Here is a 10,892-nt window from a genome sequence, read left to right on the forward strand (position 1 = left end):
GTTTCAAAACTGAAATCACAAATTAGCAGACACATCCACATAAAACAAGCTATAGTGTCTGAAAAGTCAGTATGTATATTACACCCTATTACTATGAGTATCTACTTGACCTGCAATCAAGGGAACTTCTAATTACCCCTGCTTTTTCATCTGTGAAGCTGCCGTCCTCTCAGCAACATTTCATGGGAGAGCTGGTAAAGTGGTCAGCACCATTACATTTCTCTTTGGACACTGAATTTACATCAAATTCTATCCGTTTTGAAATTATTTTTAAGCATTTCCACTCCAGAAGAACGATCTTTGTTATTTTCGTACACACCATGTCCCAGTGATATCCCAGTCCACTGATTATCTCCTTATGTTTCCAAGACAGACGTTATATAAATACTTTATTAAGAACAAATGTTCCAGTCACTCATCTTTATTTTTGGGACAGTATCCAGGAGAGGCACAGTTAAACCAACATAAACCAACTAAGAAAGCACAGGCAACGACAACTGAAATAATGCCATTTGCACTCAAACTTTATTGGATTTACTCACACCTGTGATAGTTGTTTGGAATGCACCAGGTTTCCCCAAGGCAAGATGTTCAGTTCCAAGAGCTTCAAAACAAGTGAGGCTTGTGATAGTGAGAGAGGGCACCAGCACTTTGGGGATCTTGAAGGAAGAGTACATTGCTTAGGCAACTGAATAGAAGATTTAACTCAGTAAAGCCAATTTTGACAGTTAGGTTGACAGATTAGGCAGAATTAAACAGTCTGCTTCAGTTTAATAGCCAGCTATCTCATCCATCTGTTTGGGTTCACTGGGCTTCCTGTACAATGAATTTGCATGAACTTCATTTTAAGTGAGCTGGAAACAAAATCAGTGACATCATCACACTTGGTTGCACTATCAAAAGTATTTGCTCACCTACCTACAGTCAGTATCGTTTAAGTGGGTATGACAGGCAAAATACTAAACATACCTTTTTACTGTGTGCATCTTGGACATTTATTCTGTTTGTAAATACCATAGCCAAGATTCTGTGGGATGGTACAACACAGAAAATAGATCCTTAAAAATTACTCTCAGCAAAATAAAAAGTTGAATCACTACACTGTGCGTTAAAACAGGACAACTTTTGTGGCTCCACAGCTGTAGCACGATGCCAGAAAGACTTGTGTTCTGTATCCTTCACTTACCAAACATTTCAAAATACTTAGAACAAATCCCACAGGAGTTTTAAAAGGGCCTGCTTCCAGCTGCTACTTAGTCATCTTGAAAACTGCATTAATTCTGCAGGGAGCTCTACACTTCCACACTCATTACCACTTGCATACCCTTTGCGGCACTCAGGCACTCTGGGGGACACCTGACATTCAGCAGAACTCCTGTCTTCTTCATTGTTCCTCATTTAGAATATTTGTGAGATTGCTATGATAACTTCCCCACTTCAGATAGCAGGATTTCTTTTTTTTTACAACGGCATGTTCTTGAAAAAGTCAGAGGATTTCATGTCACCATTCATTTGCACCTTAGCTTAGGCAACCAGGAATAATGTCAGAATGGGTGAGGAGATGGGGTGAGGGCTGTGGTGTTCCTGAATAAAAATAGTTTTCAAACCACACGAGGCCACACACTGTCAACACAAAACAAGAGGACTACACAAATACATGTGGAGCTACGAGAAGCATCAAAGTGCTGTAAGCTCCTTTCAGCAGCATTTCAAGTATTTTGGCGGTGTAAGACACAATGCGTCATGCAGACATGACTTCAGTGTTAGCACAATTGAAACAGGTGTCAGTGTCCAGACTGTCTAATACTTCAACAATTTAGTACATCACTCAAGGAGTCTTCAAGAATAAAAGCCCTTTACATGATGTTTATCATGGAATGCTACTTGTTGGGATTGAGAACACAAAAAAAAAAGGAAAAAAAAAAGCAAACCCAAAAGCACAACCCCAAAACACCTCACACACACCGTCACCAGAACGGCACCAAAGAAACTATCTCCTCTATCAAATGAATGACCTTGAGACTCCCCAGTCACACCACTGAATCTGCATCTGTTCTAACTCTGATCTGCATTAACAATTTTCTTTCCCTTTATCTCCAACCCAACTGAGTCAAAGCCAAACTGGGCAATGGGGTGAGAACAAGTGCCAAGACAGCTTTGCTTTACTTGTGGACTGTTTAACATGGCTTATGGACCCCACTGAGCTCAATCGCCCTTGTGATCTCCAGAAAACTGCAACTGCTACTATTTCACGTGGCATCAGTAAAGTTGTTTAAAGTCAATCCCTAAACAGCCCTGTCTCACAACCTAGCTATTCTTCTACGCACTACTCCCCCACACAGGATGCAACACTAAAAATGCACCTGCTTGTTAACACTTACCTTAATGTTACCAAGTTTAAACAATGAAATTGGGGCTTAGCAAAAAAAATAATTTCTTTTTTCCAATAGCAATCAAATGTATGTCATGCTCTAGATGTTTTCCCTTCACAAGCAACAAAACCAGAATTTACTTGGGTTCTCCTCGTAGCTCATTATTTTCTAGTCCGCTTCACAAGCTGTTAAATTCAGTATAAAACAGCAAAGCTTCTTAAGCAAACACATTTAAAGTGGGTTAGGTTATAGCTGAAAATAGCCACAACGTATTCGCTGTCATTCTCCCAAATGCACAACTACCATCCCTTCCCTGCCTTTCCACGGCCCCTGCCACAGACGGGGGAACCACTCCGCTCCCGACAGCAGCCCAGCCCCATCCTTACCACGCCGCTATGCAGCACACGCCGGCAGCTTTCTTCAGGTCTGTGCCCCCAGAGAAGTTGCACTAGATGGCAGCTTCCCCCTGTACAAATCCATCTTCCCATCCCACCGCATTCCCAGCCCGCTCCCGCCGCGCTTCCCCATAGGAGGGGAGCACACACGAAGTGGTGGCATTATGCTTTTGAGGACAGGCACTGAAGCTGCGCAGCTGAAGCGGTTTCTAACTGTTGCAGAACAGAAACCTTTTAGTTACCTTGTTCTGATTTCCTTATATTTCTTTACAAAAGAAAGGGCGTCAAGAAGTCTAGGTTTAACACACACAAAAAATAAAACTGCACAAATACATCGGTTGTGGCAAAGGTAGCAAAGCTTTTGATGTTATCTAGCAAAGGACAGATGTTTTCATGCTGTGCGGATGCTGTCTGGTTACACTTATAAAACCAAAATAATGTCAATAGCCGTTAAATTCTGGTTTCTAAAAAAAACAATAATTCCAACATACCACATTTCTGCATAATTAAATCCTCTTTTGAGTTAATGTCTAAGTCTTGTGCAATTTTTCCAAGGAACACAGAACAGTGAGACAAATTTTTTTAACCACTTTTATGGCTTGTGAGAACTGCTCCCCAAAACAATTGTTCTTATTTGTGGTGCCTAAGTTGTAAGGAGGAAACAACATTTTGCCGTGATTTTTTTTTCCACAACTCAAGCAGTTTAAAAATTAACTCTATTCAGGCCCCTTGAACTTACAGATTTTCAGATAACACCTGTCATGTTAATAATTTAGTTTCTTTCAAAAGGTAGCAGCAGCAATTTATCTCATGCAGCTGTTAAATCATTTGTTTTTCTTTTTCTTTTTTTTTTAAAGCAATGAGGAAGCACCAAAAATACATTCATTATGCCTCAGTATTGACCAGGTTGTACATGGCAATTCCCTCCTGCCCCTAATTACCCTTTTGCCCTATTTCCTCTCTTGGTAATTTCTTTAACTCATCTTTCACACACACATATTCCAGTATACACTTTCCCTCTTAAAGGAGCTGATGGTCACTTCTATTTCAAGTCTCTTCCCACTGCACTTTTGTCTCTTCTTTTAAAACTAGCAAAGTGATTTGGGCTACCCAAAGAGATACACCTCTCACAGCAATACAAACACCCAAGGAACTCTGACTACCCAGTTACTTCTAGCAAGTAGATGCATTTACTAATTAGCATCTTCCTTGGAGATAGAGTTGAAAGCTCTTCTAGTAAAGGGGCAGAAGGGAACCGAAGTCATCTGATAAGCACTGAGAGGCAGATAATGCAAATTCCAAAACGAGCTGACAAAAAAATCAGGTTTCAGCCATGCTTTTGGGAAATACTCCCCTCTCCATACATGCAACACTGTATTTTTCTTAGAAAACTAAGAAAATTAAACTTCTGGGAAACAAAAAAGCAGACATGGCTTCAAGAGATAAGCAAGGCAATGATTAATAGTCCAATTTTAGAAAAAAAACCCCATACCTAGATTTTATCGATGCTTTCCCCCTAACAGCCAAAATTCTCATTTTTATTTTAATATAAGTATGTAGGGTTTGTTCAAAGCTTTCAGCAGTTTTCTTAGATGCTTCCTTCTCTATGAATTATTTATCATTTTTGGAGCAGCATTTCAACAAAGTCAGGGAAAGATACATCAAGAGTCACAACAGCCAACCAGCCCTACTAACACACAGACCACAGTCTAGACTTTTGAAAACTAGAGATAAGCACACACAGAGCTCGCCCTCCTCAAAACATTAACAAAATGCCTACAAAGACATACAAACCAATGAGAATAATTTTATTTTCTTTAATAGTTTTGTAAAGGTTAATGGTTAATTTCCTTCCTCTCATTTCAGCACTGCATTTCTCCAACTACTCCCCATTTGCTAGCAAGTCTCCAGAAAACATGGAATTTTTTCTTCCCCGGCTGAAAATTCCCACCCATTAGTTCAGGGATATCAAGTCCAGGGCCTCATTAAACTCCTCACTCCCATCACTGCCACATGTCAAAGTGGTGCAGCAAAACTCTCACTCTATGTACAGCCAGCCTGACGTTCCTACAAGGAATATTCTTACGACAAAATAAGGAATATTCTTGACCCAAGAAAAAGCCCAAACACCACATCAGGCTATATCCCTCAAGGGGCAACCTAAATTTAAAAACTCCTGCTCTCATTCCACAGAGATGTTTTTATAAAGTCCCCTTTAGGTATTGAAACAGTCTTTAAATGTTGTTAGCCTTTCAGGCTCACTTATATGATATTAGAACAAACAACAAAACCAAGAATGCCAACAGAAAAACAAATACACAAAACAAAAAAAAGTAGAAGGATTTAAATAATTTTGTATTTTCAGATGTGCATCCAAAGTCTTATGATGGCACTTTAAGTACCACTCAAAGCTGCCACCACCATCACAAATCACCCTTCTCAAATAAATCATTGCCTACCGTAGTGTTTTTAGCAGTGAGCAAATATTTTCTCACTTAAGAGAGTATCCACAACCTTTTCATTCAAAGTAATTTAATTGCATTCAAAACAAAATAGTAATTAAAATTTGTAGAAAACAGTCTTTTCAAAACATCATCAGACTGTGTGTAAGATTTCCTTCTATCCTAATATTTTTTCTTAGCTGCAAACATTTGTTCTGTGGCAATTTAGTTTGCACAGAAGTGCACAAACATTGTATCTTCAGTGGATGAAGGATCCATGCAATGACAGTCTGGTTTATGTAGAAACATAGATGTTCTAGGAAAAGTTAAGCAGATAGCCAAGCTGGTTATGACTAGTTTTAGTCTGCAAGAAAAAGAAACAGTTGAGTGCAAGTTCAGGTTTGGGGGATGCCAAAGGGATTTACACAGAGGCAGATTTTCCTTTCATATCTGTTGTTTGTACAACATATTTCTGAATTCATGCAAACATAACATCTTTTCACACAATCTCTTCATATTCTTGCTGTTTATCACACTTTAAATCATTCACAGCCTTTTTAGCCATATCACTAACTATTAGTAAGTACTGTGCTTCTCAGATAATGCCAGGAAAGAAACAAAAGCATCCATTTTATTAGGCAGAATCTAAGGAAATACTCTAAAATTCCACAGCATTCTGTGATGCTTAAGAATTCTTAGCCAAACACACAGAAATCTGTTTTTCCCCCCCTTACACAAAAGCACATTTTTAATCACAAAGTGATTCCATGGTAAAACTGAACACCTACATCCAAACCAGAAGCTGCGTCAAGTGTGGTGGCAGGCCAGTACATACACCAAGTGGACTGCAAAATATGTGCTAACACACTGTGACTGCATCTCCTGGACCAGGGCAAGACAAGTGTTCACTCAACCAGCTTAATCCTTCTGTGTTCCAAACAGCAATCCACAGCTGAACTGCAGTATGATGAGACACAACACAGAGGTATCAGAAACACTCGCAGTGAGGAGTGTCCACTTTGCATTTCCCCATACCTGAAGTTTACATTTCAGCTCTTGAACCTTCAGTTCTAGCTCCTTCTCCCTCTGCAAAAGATTTACACTCTCCCTTCTGAGAACTTGTTTCTCTTCAGACAACTTCTGATCTGGTGTTTGTGTGCCAACCTGGTCTCTGGCACTGAGGTAGAAGCTAGCATCTTTTCCTTTTAAAAACTAAATCAAGAATAATTAATTTTAAAAATACGTAATTTACAGAAAACCCTTTGTGTTTTCCCAGTCACTAACTCAGAAGTCTTTTTCATCCACAAACTGTCTAACAATACACTTATATCTTAAAATACACACTTATAATACAAGATCTGGAAAAGTCAAGGTCCTTTGTAGCTCAAATCTCCCATCTAGTAAATAAGCCAAAGCACGTTAGGGTTAGTGTGTGGGATCTCTACCCTAAAAGTTGTTTCTGTAACAAAAAAGAGTGATGTGAAGCAATCTGAGTACTGTGACAATACTATAAACTACCAAAACTCCACTACACCCCACATGGACTCCATCCTCACCTGTATGGCTTTGGTTACATCCCAGCTTGTTTCCTTCTCAGGCATGCCAGCCCAAAAATGTCTGTGATGTGCAAAACATACAGAAATGGAACAGAAAGTCTGCTGGCTGCTGCCTGCTCAGGCTAGTCAGGGCAGCTTTGTACATAAAAGTATCTCAACACAGTGCATCAAAAATAACCCCAAAAGCCCTCTTCCTTTTTTAAAATCAGATTCACAGCACAACTGTAACTCAAAAAACAGAGTATCATAATAATTCAGTATGAGGCATTTTACTATAAATTTAGACTACTTTGAAGAGCACCTAGTTTCATATTAGTATTTGTTAATAGCACAGACTTGCCTAAATGATCTAACTTTAAACCAGAATTGGAAACTGTGCTGGTATGTGGAAGGGTGTGCCCGCAGGTGATTCATTAAAATTTTCAAGAAGCTCAAATTATGGAACATTAGCAAATTTTAAACAAGTGTTTTTGGAGAACACCATACTCCTTACACCATCTCAACTTTATGAATGCCAAGTACCGTTTTTCCCACCCACAAGCATTTTCCTCAGCAGCCTGTTGCCATGGCAATCCTAGCAACTGCAGGACAAGTCTCTTTAAAAAGATTTCTGACAACAGCTGTATCTGCCAACTTAGCAGCACCTCTTGTCAATGTAATTACAAGTTGCAGAGAAACCGTTATCCCCTAAAGCTTGCTTCAAACTGCGATAGCTGGCTTTATTTCATATAAGCACACATTGTTACATTCCCACCCAACTAAATCACCATAATATGTCTGTCCTGGTAGGCAAGTATGCTTTTACAATCCGTATTTGTGTCCAGTGAGTTTTTAATAGAGATAAATAAAGAGGGGAGAGATACAAAAAGCCGCAAGGACAAGTCTGTGGAAATTACACAGATGCTAAAATAAGCATCACTGCATTGCCTATCACTGCAAAGTCTGACTAGAGGCCTAATGTCCTACAATCTTGACTTTCAACTAAGCTTCTGTGACCAAGGGAGGACTTCTTTTCCTCAGAAGGGGAAGAAGCAGAAGTACTTTGTTTTCTGGGCACCAAAAGAACTTGGGTCAGCCAGAAATAGACCTGAGGCAAATCATACTCTAAAAATCACTTTCCCAGCACAACCTGAACCATTTTTGACAAAACCATTTAATTTCTAGAGTATGTTCATGGCAACAGATCAGACAGTCCTTCCCAGCCTGCTCTGCTTTCAGTTAAACAGACAACTCCTCGAGGGAACACTGCGCTGGTATTTGCAAACATCTGCTACATGTCGTGTGATCTAAATGCTTTAAAACTTGTTACTCACCTGGTCACACATGTTTAAGTTCAGATCAGCTGGTATCTGCAGCGCCCAGAGCCTGTACTTCTCATCAACACTCGGACATCACAAGTTTGGTGGAATTTTAAATATGTTTAGTCTATTCAGAATTTAAGATTTTCCACAGTTGCCTGATACTGCTTAGTAAGATAATACACAAATCAGCAGAGATTATGCAAACCTCTTACAGAAATGTGCACTGACAACTACTAGAATATAAGCATGCTGCAGAGATCAGAATCTTCCATACTAAGGCCAGATACCCTTCAGAGGAAGGAACTGAGAGAATCTCTTACACTGGCATTTGTCTAAAAGCTTAGTGACAAAACTTTAAGTAACAGAACAGATCTCTGCTGGCAATTTTTTTCTCTAAAGGCTACAATTAAGAAGCAGTGTAGAAGACTTTCTTCATGACCTGCAGTGTAGTCTAATGTTTCCATGCCAAACAGCCTGCCTAGACAGTAACATTTTAAGTAGGAACTACTAGCCCTCTGCATCAGTCTCCTAATGCCGATTAGCAGCTCTTTTAGGTCATTTCCATCAGTGCTAACATGTCACACAAAGCCTACCATTTTCATCAGTCAGAAGTTTTGAAATTAAATTACATTGCTTACCAACATTAACTACCACTCGTGAATCTCTTCATCAAGGGATACAAACAGCACTTTGCAAATATGTCATGTTTTTCAGTCTTCTCATTAGAATTTTTTTAAATTACAGGTCACTTGAATTTGTGTCCCACATGTATATTCACTGTTTTTAAATACATTCACGTAGCAGGTTTCAAAAAGAGAAAGATTCATTTATTACTATCATTTTGTATGTAGAACTGAAATACAATTAAAAACTTTAATAAAACAGTTCCTGCCTGTTCACTGTTATCTGTTGCTCTACCAACACCTGTATTCAGAAAAACAGCCGCCATAAATTTGGAAATTAGGGAAATTAGAAATTAGGAAATTAGGAAAAAAAATATCAGGAATACCATTGGGAAAATATAAGCATACCTCAAACTGGTATTTGTGGAATGGAATACAGATCTTATTTTTACACTTTCCTTTAAATATCCCCACAGCACTACGGAAAAAAAGTAATGCATTTGATATCCTATCGCTCATAAAACATATGCTAATGCTTCAAAAACATAATCCTCTAATCTAAAAACAATAGATCAAAGAAAATTTTGTGACTAGAAAAACACCAACACATTACACAGCAGCCTCACATGGTTTTTCTCTTAATGTGTTGCTACAACATTTTATTGACACTGACAGCTTAATACACCTGACAAAGGAACAGGCCGGTCACAAAATAAACATGCAGGGTTGTTTTTTTCCTTTCCCAAGAAGAATGTAGGAAGTCATTTACCTACACACACAAAAAGTTCAGACACATCTTTTAATTTTGGCTTAGTTTGCATTAGGCAGAACCACCAGTAGCTTGCACACAAAACCAAAAGCTGCCATCACCCTTGTTATGCTTGTCATAGAACTGCTGCTAAATATGTCCTTTTTGTCTTCTCAAGAGTACTTTGTCCAGCACATTCAACATTAGAGGTTTTTAAAAGATCTTTTTCCCTTCTTGAGATGGAGCAAAGAACCATTTTTCTTTAAAAAGCATTGCTCTGTTGTTAAAGAAAGCCCATAATGTATACTGGACAAAGAAAAAGAATTCAGCATTTTGTATATTACCTTCTTGTAGTATTTCCTGAATGTTAAGAAAACCCAAAACAGTGTTTCCATAATTTTACAGAACTGTGGAGTGCAGCAAGATTTGCTCACACAAAACAAGTTTTTTCTTTAGGAGACCCAACATTTCTCAAAGAGAACTTAAGAGAATATAACCCCCAGCACAATCAAAGATCAAGCAAGTACCTTAAAAAGTGGTTGCATAGAATAAAAGCTTTTACATCCAGGTGAAAAACAAACTCCACACATACACAAACTACTTACCTTACTAAAACCAAGTTTGCCAAAAACTGTGTTAGTCCTAGGACATGCTTCAGTCAACGCACAACTTGTTTTCAAGAAGTCATTACATTTACTGACATTCAAAGTGTGGAGAGAAAATACAAGTTATTAGCTGTCATTTTTCATAGATGCTTGATGGCTTACAACAGCCAAAAATTAAATCAAAACAGTGGCACTGCTGTTAAGACAAGTAATGCCCCACCTTGAGCTTTCCGTCTTTATAATTTTAGGTGCATTTGCAAGCCAGGTCTCATCTTCTTCCAAGAATTAATGAATCGGATCAGGACAGGTAATGTACCTCAGAGAAATAGTTTGCAATGAACATTCTTAGCAGTTTAATTACCAGCTAGCAGTATGCAAATCTTACTTATCAATCCTTTCTCACAAATGTTAGCATGTGTGTGGTATCCATTCTCTTTCTCTCCTTAATCAAGGGAGACAGCTGTTCTGGCACACCCCTCATTCTCCTTACATGCAAGACTCGGGGTTTGGGTTGGCTGAGAGAAGCATCGTTTCTGCAGTTATAACTTGGTATCTGAACCACTGTAAAACCAGGACAATTCCAGAAACATGGCTTTTGGTAGACAACATTCTACCTGTAATTCAAAGGAAAGGATCCAGAGTTTGGAGCTGGAAAGAAAACACCTATGCAACGGAACATTTCAATAACCTTAGAAGCACACTCCTAACCTCTGTACTTTACAATATTAAAGAAAACACTCTGAGTCTCAGAATGCCAGAAAGAGAACCCAAAGGAGAATTACCTATGACAATTACATGTAATTATTAGCAAAAGTTATTCCATAAACAGAGTGAGTAAAGTTTGGCCCACC

Source organism: Corvus brachyrhynchos, unplaced genomic scaffold (assembly GCF_000691975.1).
Source record: "Corvus brachyrhynchos isolate BGI_N302 unplaced genomic scaffold, ASM69197v1 scaffold84, whole genome shotgun sequence".
In the NCBI taxonomy this organism is placed as follows: Eukaryota; Metazoa; Chordata; class Aves; order Passeriformes; family Corvidae; genus Corvus; species Corvus brachyrhynchos.